The sequence below is a fragment of the Microtus ochrogaster genome, chromosome 10, assembly GCF_000317375.1.
Source record: "Microtus ochrogaster isolate Prairie Vole_2 chromosome 10, MicOch1.0, whole genome shotgun sequence".
Classification (NCBI taxonomy): domain Eukaryota; kingdom Metazoa; phylum Chordata; class Mammalia; order Rodentia; family Cricetidae; genus Microtus; species Microtus ochrogaster.
The window spans coordinates 17,774,472-17,781,725 of record NC_022016.1 but is presented as its reverse complement, the minus strand read 5'-3'; positions in this window follow the sequence as shown (position 1 = coordinate 17,781,725).

Here is a 7,254-nt window from a genome sequence, read left to right as displayed (position 1 = left end):
CAGTGGGGCCCTACATACATAATTTTATAGCTGTATTCTAGCATAATATGTATATTATATAAGATAATATTTTGTTAGCATTTATTTTTGAAGCTTAGTGTATAAAAAGTTTTTTAAATTGCCATTGCTTTAATGTTAACAAAATACTCTCAGTCAGTAGGTTTTTATGAATTCATAAAACATATTTGTCTATAGGTAGGTAGACAGAAGGGTGGATTGGTGATTCCTCTTTTCCAAAACAAGCCCAACTTTGAGTTCAGGTAACCGTTCCACAAATGCCTTTGCTCTTAGAACCTCACTAATGTCTTTTACTTCTGGAGAAAACTTTTAAAAGTTTCATCATTCAAACTTAGTTTATATTAATACTTCCCTGAATGTGTTTTGAATTTATAATCAGAGCCATGACTTGCTCAACTCCAAAGGGGGAATTTTGGTAGCAATCAGTATCCACAACCACACACGATAGTGTTCATCCTTCTGTGTACAGAGCAGGCTGCAGGCAGCAGGTGATTCTAGAGTCAATAAAAGCAATAAGATAAACAACATAAAGGTAGTAGGTTACTTGTGATCAATGAATCTGATTTTTAATTTCAGTTTTAGCTGATTTCTTTGGAGAACAACTTCCCAAAGGTATAAAGTAAATAAGCTAACAAAGGAACCAAGCATATTAGATATATGTATAGAACGCAGTGAATTGTTTGACCAGCAGTCTCAGCATTATAAGAAACTGAGGCTGCATTAAACAGTATTTTATGAGTTTTCCTACGTGGAAAACTGCCATGACTTTGAAATATTTGTACCTAAATACACTTCTCCAAGACTTGAAGTTAGTGTCTCACTGTATATTGTGTTTGCTATTTTGTGCTCCTTAAAATAAAGAATGTGAGTTCAGGCATTCTAGCAATCTCAAAGAGATCATAAACTTGATTGTGTAGTATAGTGTAGTCATTGGAATGTAATGGCAAAAGACTACAAGTTTTCTGAGCTAGGGAATTGTTATGTAAACTCAACATGCTCACCAGGCTTATGATTAATGAGAATTCATGGTGGCTATGATATTCAGACATACTGCAGAGAGACAACCTGTTCATCTTTGTATGAATACCTAAATTCAATGGGTTACTGGAGGAACAAGGATACAAGATAATATAATTTGATTAAGCAAATATGTTTCCTATTTTAATGAAGTGTCAGTCTATTTCCTTTAATTCATTGTTTGTCATTCATAACTTAAAATTTATATTCACTTGCTCAACCTGCATTAATTTCAAATATGATCCAGTTACGGTACAAAGAGAGTAGGGTGATGTCCCTGAAGCTCCATATCTTAGGGATATTTTGCTCTTCTGAGAGGTGGGAAATAGGTCAGATCAAAATATTTTCCATATGCCACATTATGTTATTAAATGTGATGTAAGTTTCCTTTTGGATGATATCACAGTAGAAGATCCTTGGGTTACAGTGACCAAAGTATGCTCATGCAGTATATGTTAAAAATCTGCTCATATTAGTTTATTATCATCAAACTTGAAAACTGGGCAATTAATCTTTTGAGGTATTTTAAATTTCATAGAGACAGATAAAATATTTTATACATTTCTTTGGCACATAGTGCTTTGTTTTGCTTTTATTTTCTTTTGATGGCAAAGCTTCACATTTCTTGCATGAACAGCTACATATTTGAAAAAGATTATTTCTGTTCAAATACTAAAGATTATTTCTAATCTTGACTCACACAACACTATATTCCAAATCATAGATACCTCGTATGCAGTATGTAATTTTTGAGATATTGGAACTTTTGTAAAGTACAATTTTGATGAAAATGCAATCTACTGGAAAACAGCCACTTCAAGGAAAAAGCTAAAGTGTTTCTCAAAAGCCATGTATTATTTTTATAATAAATTTAAAATAACAAGAGATGTAGTATCATTAATTCTATAGAATATTGTCAGAGCACTAGTCCCATCTAATATTAACATGATAATATATTGTGTTTTTTATTAATTCTTTGTGTGATTATAAAATAAAGTTTGAGTCTATAGAAATATAATGATATTTAATAATTTTACAAATATAATGTTAAAATTAGAATTTTGATTGTTTTAGTCTTTGATTACTACTGTGGAAAAAATGGCTTAATAAAATTTAAGATACCTCCAAAATAAAGTGAATTTTTAATTAGTTTAATTATTTTAAAGTCATATATTTTAGCACTATCTGCTTCCTACTCTCTCAACTGGCCTCAACAATATTTATCTCAAAATAAACTATGCCTTAGATACTTTTCAAATTAAAATATAATAATAATAATATGACTATTCACATTTTTTCTCTCTTCAGTCTCTTTCCCTCATCTGCTCTATCTTGAGATCTTGGCCTCTTTCTCTTTAACTGCTATTGGTATAGATACACACACTTATATATACATGTATGTATATATATCTGCATATATATGACTAAATATATCAATACATTCTGCTGAGTCTATTTCATGATATTAGGGCTGACTGCTTAGCATTCTATTGGATAGTCAATAAACTTATTCATGGATAAGACTTACTTCTTTCCTTTACCTAAGGCTCAAGGAACATCTTATAAGGGGAGTAACAAAAAATTTAAGAGTCAGAGGACTAGAAACCTGCTGTAATATTATGTCATTTAAAGTGATATAAAAGTTTCCATGATAACTAATTATGGTGGACTAAAAACCTTTGAACAACTATACCACCAATAGACATGATATAATAGAGAAAGGAGATGTCTCATGGTGTCTCACCCCTAGAAAGAACTACATGCTTTCTGTTTTAATATTACTGCTTATCTCCTGAGTGCAATTAGTGCTGTCCATATGGTCATAAGTAAGTGGACATATCATGAAGCATGGGCAACTTGCCAGTGAATAGAAAAATATTTGTAGAACATATATTCTATAAGAATTTTAATTTTACAATTTGTGAGCTACTTATGCACACTAAAAAAAATCACACACAAGCTGATTGAGATAATATCAGAACAGAGAATTGTGACAGCTATGTGAAGAAACACAAAGTTCCAAATCTGACCAACAGGTTGTTGAAAATGTAGTTTTCAGAAAATGTCAGTCAAAGCTGCAACAGGACAGCTCTCACATATTAGTGTCCATCACAAACACTGAAAAGGAAAGACTTATTGGGCAGTACATCAAGAAGTGTGTACCTATATATTGAGGGTAAGGATATAAGTTGATGAAGCCATTGTAGACAGCAATATGACAGCAATATACAGGGTCATGAAAAGTCAAAGCTAAAATACAGCCGTATGATTCAACAATCCAATTATAGAGAGTTTGCAATGTCCATATAATAAGCAATTTAGTAACAACTGTACTTAGGTACAGTACCTTAGAAACCACCCCATTGTTGATCATGGTATTTTGGTGTGAAGTATATGTGAAGAACTTGGTGTGAGCAATGAAAAATATATTAAGAAAATTAGATTTAAAATTATCAGAAAATGTGATATATAAAACCACATGGTCTTGGACACCTTAAATGAATATCCTTGTGGTTCTGAAACACATTTGAGCTGGAACGATATTATGGTGCATGATATAGAAAGGAACCTGAAGGACTAAGACTTCTCATTATCACCTATAGGTGGAACAGATAGCAGTGGAACACATAGAAATATAGATGGGAAAAAAAATGCTACCCAGTTGTGATGGTGGGTAGAATGGAGAAATCATGGTTAAAGGGGCCAATGCTTCAGTATATGATGCCCCAATTCCAGAGAAGGAAGATACTCTATCCCCTCAGAAAGTAAAGTTCAATTACTCTCATCATATACACCAAAAATGAGGTAGCTGTATAAGAAGTAGGATTGCTCATGAATCTGAAAGAGTAACCAAGAAATAATGTTGAGCATCTTAAGTATATACTATGTCTAGTTATTCATCAATGAAGTTTTTAGTAAACCATTTAAATTAATATATCACATGGAATAAACATTTCTTATCATTTAAGTATTTAATCCTCTTAGAATTCAGATATTGAAAGTCAACCAATAATCTGAAGAAAATTAGGTTTTGAGTTTTGGAAACATGATTATGTTTTCTTCGAGCAGACTGGAAGCATTCTTTGTGAAATGATGTACATACATAAACATTTGTATTTTGAGATGAATAAATGAAGAGTGGGAATATAATCATAGCCTACAAAAATTAACAACAACAATGGCTCAAAGGAACTCTGAATGGTGGAAACTGGGAATGACTCAATAGCTGGAATAAAAAGTTGGCTTCTCTCAAAGATTGTCTAAATTCACTGATCAGCTGAAATGGAAAAGTCAGAACTAGTCCTGCAAAGCAGATTTAGTCAAATGTTACATTTAAATGTATTTTTCAAATAAATTTCTTCCCTTTACAGATGGATACAGTAGAGGATAAAACCTAAATAGGAAAAGAGTAACTTATGAAATCACAACCTCTAAGGAGTAAGGAATGAGCGCAAACCCACTTTTTACCTCCTTTTGGTTTGGGCATGTCTTAAAAAATGCCATTGCAGTTCCATTTAGCTAGTTGATTTAAAATTGCACATGGAGGCTTATTTTGTAAAATTTCTTTGATATTTTATAGTTCTATGGTTTTATGAGCACTATAAATGACACAAGCTTATAAATGGCATACAAGAACACCTATCCTGAAGAACAGGGAGCAGCTTAGCTACTGAATTTGGAAATCTATTAGCAGTCAGTACAGTTTAAATTTCACCCGACTCTCTAACATGGCCATTCGTTTAGTGTAACATTACCAGAGTACTTTGATCATAGATCTTCATTACTTAAATGTTCTTTCCCTTTTTCTTTCTCTGAGCAAGTAATGTGTGACTCATATAGAGAATGATATCTTTTGGTGTCTTTATGTTAACACCTTAACAATACATCTCCAAGCACAGCACAATTACTCATCTGAAGACATGGGACACACAGGAAGGCAGGAGGATAGATACCCAGAAAACAAAACATTTAAAGTGTAAATGTAAAACCTATCATAGTGTTATTTGTGAAATCTGGAAGCACTGTTGTTTCCATTAAGTACCTAGACCTGTGAGCCTATTTCTAATATTTTCCAGACCATTAAAGAAGTTACATGTGGAAAGCACTCAGAATGAGGCATTCTAAAAACATACAGTTTTCATTTTGGTTCTCAAAACTTAACTAAGACTCTGTTTATCAAGTTTAAACTATTGTCTCCATTGAATCAAATCTACCTAACTATATTTTTAGAGAAACAACAGGAATGCTAATGCTGTCAGTACTAGATACAATTTCCTTCATTATAAGTGAAATCACTCCTGCTGAGCCTGAGGACTCTTCAGCACTTTTGCTTTCCCTGAGAGAGCCATAATTGATTATTCCAAACCTTAACATTGCCACACAGGATAAGGAGACAGTCTCCAGATATACCTGCAATGCTTTTGCTAAGTTTAGCTTTTCAAAAGATGATATAGATTTCATAAATACATTATTACAGTATGTGTTCAGAAGCAGAAGGCTCACACAAAAGGCTGAAAAGGGAATCATTTCAACCTCAAGCAGAAAGCTATTATTATCTGCATCCAGGATTCCAATTAAAGAATATCCAAGAGAAAACAACACTAGTGAAGCTAATAACCAGCATTTCAAATTAAAACTGCATGTTTAAAGAGTAAAAATAAGGAAGGAGAGCCACCTTTCACAAATTCCATAAAAGTTATTTAGAACATTAATCAGTAAAAGTAAAATAGAGCTGTGAACAGATGCCCTTAAGGTCATAAGATCAAATTATTTTGCTCTTAAATATAGTGAAGCAAGGTGTAGCTTTGTGTTTTATCCAAATGAAGTAGAGTGATAGGAAAAGTATAAAGTACAGTGATTTTTTTTTTATCTTGTGTAATGGACAAATTGCTAAAATGAAATTCTTAGCCACTTGTCAAATATTGGTGACTTAGTTTTTCAGAAGTTTGGTTACTGTTACCCCAATATATTTTATGTGATTTGTGGCTATTGTGAAAGGTGAGATTTCTCTGATTCCCCTTTCAGCTTCTTTATCCTTTGTGTGTAAGAGGACTATTGATTTTTTTTTAGTTGGTCTTGTATCCTGCCACATCACTGAAGGTATTTATCAGCTGTAGGAGTTTTCTGGTAGAGTTTTTGGGGTCAATTATGTGCACTATCATATCATCTACAAATAACAAAAGTTTGACTTCTTCCTTTCTAATTTGAATCACCTTGATCTCCTTATGTTGTCTTATTTCTATTGCTAAAACTTCGAGAACTATTTTAAAGAGATATGGAGAGAGTAGACAGCCTTGTCTTGTTCCTGATTTTAGTGGAATCACTTTAAGTTTTTCTCCATTTAATTTGATGTTAGCTGTTAGCTTGTGTATATTGCTTTTATTATATTTAGGTGTGATGCTTGTATCTCTAATCTCTCCAACACCTTTATCATGAAGGGGTGTTGGTTTTTGTCAAATGCTTTTTTAGCACCTAATAAAATAAACATATGTTTTTTTAAGTTTATTTATATGATGGTTTACAGTGATAGATTTTCTTATGTTGAACCAGCCCTACATCTCTGGAATGAGGCCTGCTTGATCATGATGGATGATTTTTTTTTCATGTGTTCTTGGATTCGGTTTTACAGTATTTACTGAGAATTTTTACATCCATGTTCATGAGTGAGATTGGTTTGTAATTTTCTTTCTTGATTGAGTCTTTGTGCAGTTTGATATCAGGGTAAGTGTAGCCTCATAAAAAGAGTTTGGAAATGACCCTTCTGCTTCTATTATGTGGAGGATTTTGAGGGGTATAGGTAATCGTTCTTCTTGAAAGTTCTGGTAGAATTCAGCACTATAACCATTCAGCCCTGGGCTTATTTTTTGCTTGGGAGGTTTTTGAAGACAGCTTCTATTTCATTGCAGCTTATAGGTCTATTTAAATTGCTCACTTGGTCTTGATTTAATTTTTGTATATGGAATCTATTGAAAATTTGTCCATTTCTTTTACATTTTTCAATTTTGTGAAGTATAGGTTTTTGTAGTAATATCTAATGATTATCTGAATTTCCTGAGGATCTGTTGTTATGTCCCCCTATTTATTTCTGATTTTGTTAATTTGCATGTTCTTTCTCTGCCTTTTGTTTAGTTTGGATAAGGGTTTGTCAAGCTTGTTGATTTTCTCAAAGAACCAGCTCTTGCTACATTGATTTTTGTATTGTTTTCTGTGATTCTATTT